Here is a 4,558-nt window from a genome sequence, read left to right on the forward strand (position 1 = left end):
AAAAATAATTATATTTATAATAAATCATGCAAAATTCATCACATAAATATATAATCAATATTCTATTACATTTAGATTTAACATTCACGTTCAATCAATCAAACCAACAAAAGAAGAAAACAATTGGCTTGTACGAAAAAGAAAATTCACTTAATTGAAAATTTCTTCGCTTGTACGAAAATCTAATTGAGTGAAATTGTACTTATGCTCTATTTTTTTTTTCTTGAGCAAGATTGATTTCCTATTACATTTTTACTTAAGAAACAAATGGAACCAAAAACAAATGTTGATTTCCTTTTATATTTTCACTTGAGCGAAAATCTTTCACTTTAATGAAAATACTAGAAAAACAACTTCATGCATCATGATCAAACTTCATTTTAACACTTTACCCAAAATCAATATAATAATTTGCAACAAATTTACAAACTTAAAATGGTCATCATAATTATATTTTGTTTAAATATAACTCGCACTCTCATTGAGTTCATAAATTAATCCATAATAATTATAAGAAATGAACTATGATCATAAAAAATCATATTGAAAACTCAGTTTTAGAATATTTCATAATTTAACATGCAAAAATACATTCACCATATCAATATCTCAACAATGGTATTGAATCAAAAGTACTCGAGAACAATACTCTATTAATCGAACACTCAAATGACATTCTACTCCATTTCAAACACTTGCATATTTTCAACCAAAAACCCAAAGTTTACATAAAAACTAAAATAATTGTGACCAAATCACATTCACATTCAGATCATCTAGTCCAAAGCATTATCAAAATATAAATAACTCCCCTTACCTTTTTAACTTGCATAAATCAAGTTTAAACTCTCAAGCCAACTACTCTGATAGGAAATCTAAACTTATAGATTAAAAATTTTGGTCAAAAATTTAAACATACTCTCATGTTCTTGAACTAGTATAATTGCATATTTACGAGAAAAACAACAATGCAAACCTCTATCCTCAAATATACAACCATTTCCACTAGGGGTGGTAATGTGGGCTTAGCTCAGTCAGTCGGTTCGTAGGCTCACAAAAAAATGCGAGGTGGGTTGAGATATTGTGTTCGTTGGTCCGCACAAGCCTGATCCGCATAATTCGCAGCCCGCGTGGGCTGGTTTACAACCCGGATAAAAAATAATAAAAAACTTGTACTTATATATATTGATTACTTTCTTTATGGACTTCTGCATCAACGTTCCAAATTTTTGAATGAGTGGAAAAGCAAAGAATTATCAATTTATCATTCAACTCTCCAAAGTCTTTGCTTTTAATTTTGTGAACCTGTGAAAGTTTCCCAATTTGTTGAACATTGAAAGTTTTATTATAAGAATTAAAAAAAAAAGGTAGCCCGCGGGCAAAACAAAATGCGGGGCGGACTAGACTTTTCAACCAACATTTTTTCTACAAGACAGGCTTAGTGCAGGCTGGGCTTAAGGGGTCGGGTGAGCCTACATTGCCAATCCTATTTTTCATAAAATCAAGTCTAAAAAAAAGAATAAACAAAAACTTATCTAATAATGATTACTCTCCACCATGATTGCTAAGGTAGGTTTTGATATAAAAAAAAATGGACAAATTCTTCAAGCTTTTAGAAATAAGTTTGACAGCAAATATTTTAATAGAATAGTGATTTTTTCGTAATGAAGTATATTTTTATTTATAAATTTTGTAACTTAAATAGTAAAATATTTGTATTTTATCTCATTTATACTAGCGCAAAAAAGTCTTTTTATACCGATTAAAAAATGTTTTCTACACTAATTACCAATGAAGCATTGATACTTTAATTTGGGTCACGTATCCATAATCGACACATATCTGTATCTGATACTTTAGGATATTTTACCTATACTTATTAATGAAGTATGTAACATATAAAGCAACAATACTTTTAAAATGACAATAATTGATAGTTTTTTATGTTGACAACCTTAATACTTGTGATTTTAATTTGGATACATACGATAACATTAATATATTTATCATGTTTTTAAAAAATATTGTACATTTTTCAATATGCATATATAACGTATCATATTATATTATTTTTAAAATAAATGTATCTGTGTGTTGGATACGTGTCGAATCCAATACATATATCGTATTCATGCATCATATCTAATTATAGAACCGTTATAAATACATGTTGTATAGAAAAAAAATTCAATATAAGTTCCAGAACTAGTATAGAAAAACAAAACTTTTTATATCGGTCAAGGTTATAACCGGTATAGAAAGTTGTCTTCTGGTAGTTCGTCATTTTTCTTTTTCTTTCTCTTTTTCATGTATCCCATGTTTTGCTTACATTATGAAATGTATGTGTTTGTTCATCTTTGTCGGGTAATTGTTCAAAACTTATTGTGACCATCTTCAATCCCATTCCCCCTCCATCATGTATCTCCAAAATATTTTCTCTCCACCCACCAATCAAACACGTAGCCACCCATTGCCTCTTTCACAACTTCACCAATATTGCACCTTCACCATCTTTTCTCAATTTTTCATCTTCTCCAACACACACAAGAAAATGTGAGAAAAGAAGTCCCATATGATGGGAACTTACTTTGGGGCTTACTTTTAATGTTATAAAAGGAGTCCATTGTTTCCTTAGGAAATCATCCCAAAGTCTCTCCCTTTTCTATTTCTTTTTGCTTTATTTGCTTGAGAGAAGAATTAAGAGAGAATATTAGTTTCTCCTCTAAGAGAGAAGGTTAGTTTCTCCTTTAAGGTTCTCCTTGTATTAGTTTTTCCTATTTCCAAGAGAGGGGTTGTCATTGTTTTCTCCTTAGGATTAGAGAGAATGATATGTAATTTTTCTTTTTCTTGAATAAATTATATTCGTTGCCTATTATCTATTTTTGTTCCTTTATTTTCATCTTGTATTTTAGTTGTGAGTACTTGTGCTGGTACTCTGATACCCAACAGTGGTATCAGAGTTGTTGGTTCGTGTAATTATCTTCCGCTGCTATTGTCATTAGAATAGTGTTGTGATAGTGGATAAAGTGTGGTAGTGTGAAAGTGCTTGTCTAGGAAAATTCTGGCTAGGAAAGACTTGGTACTTAAGCGTGTCCATTAGTGACCCACCTCTCTTTCCTGGGAATTACCTGGTGCACTGGTTCACGGTCTGCTTCCATTGTTCCAGTAGACAGTACTATTCATAGTGAGAAGTGCATAAGTCAGTTTTAAAGCCATGACAACAAGATATGAGATAGAGAGGTTCAATGGGAAAAATTTCTCATTGTGGAAACTGAAGATGAAGGCAATTTTGAGAAAGGACAACTGTCTAGAAGTAATTGAAGAAAAACCAGAGGGCATTACAGATAAAAAGTGGAAGGAAATAGATAACAATGCTATAGCAAATTTGCACTTAGCATTGGCAGATGCGGTTTTATCCAGCATTGCGGAGAAGACTACAGCGAAGGAGATTTGGGATACTCTCACAAGCCTGTACGAGGTTAAGTCACTTCACACAAGAATATTCTTGAAGAGAAAACTCTATACTCTTCGAATGAGTGAGTCCACATCGGTAACAGACCACATCAACAATCTAAATATGTTGTTTGCCCAACTTTCAGCGACAGATTTCAACATAATTGAAAATGAACGTGTGGAGCTTCTACTACAAAGTTTACCTGATTCATATGATCAGCTTGTCATCAACATTACAAATTACAACGTTGCTGACCTCCTACACTTTGAGGATGTTGCTGGAGCTCTTCTTGAAGAAGAATCCAGGCGAAAGAACAAAGAAGATATGGTGGAAAGTGCAAGGCAAATAGAAGCTTTGGTGATGACGAGAGGTAGATCAACAGAACATGGATCTAGTGGGAGTCAGTCTCATGATAGATATCAAAGTAAGAAGCATCTCAAATGCTACCATTGTGGCAAAAGAGGGCATGTGAAGAAAGATTGTTGGCATTTGAAGAATGGAGGAAAGAACTCTGAGGCATCAACCTCACAAGGTTGTATGGCAAATACCTCGGAGGACGAAGATATTCTGTGATGAAGAGGAGAGATCTGGTAAGTCATGAAAGCTCAGAAGATCATGGCAAATGTGTATGTGCTTTTGGAGATACGTTGTAGGAAGCTAATGCAATGGTTGCATCGACAAGTCAAGAAGAAGCGATGTTGATGTGACATCGTAAACTTGGGTATAAGTCAGAGCGAAGTTTGCAAATCCATGCAGAAAGTAATCTCTTACTCGGGCTCAAGAAGGTTGTTTTATCTCTACACGAGCACTGTGTGATAAGCCAAAAAACATAGTCATAGATCGCAGATTGCTAGTTTGACTACCAGGAAAAAGGAAAACACAAGAAGACTTGGTTTATTCTGATGTAAGGGAATCACCAGAGTTATCACTAGGAGAATCAAAGTTTATTCCAGGAGATTGTGGGTGTACTACATCAAGAGAAAGTCAAATGTGTTGTTACCAGTTCAAGGAATCCAAAGCACGAGTAGAGCTTGAAACTGGGGAAAATTAAGTGCTTGGGCTATGCTAACAATGTGAAGGGGTACCACCTGTGGGTCCCACTAC

General features: G+C 33.5%; 1 pseudogene; it reads left to right on the forward strand.

The window, feature by feature from the left end:
* The first annotated feature begins 3,214 nt into the window (after positions 1-3,214).
* On the forward strand, positions 3,215-3,540 carry LOC114166096 (annotated as a pseudogene).
* The last annotated feature ends 1,018 nt before the right edge of the window (positions 3,541-4,558 follow it).

Source organism: Vigna unguiculata, chromosome 10 (assembly GCF_004118075.2).
Source record: "Vigna unguiculata cultivar IT97K-499-35 chromosome 10, ASM411807v1, whole genome shotgun sequence".
Taxonomy (NCBI): domain Eukaryota; kingdom Viridiplantae; phylum Streptophyta; class Magnoliopsida; order Fabales; family Fabaceae; genus Vigna; species Vigna unguiculata.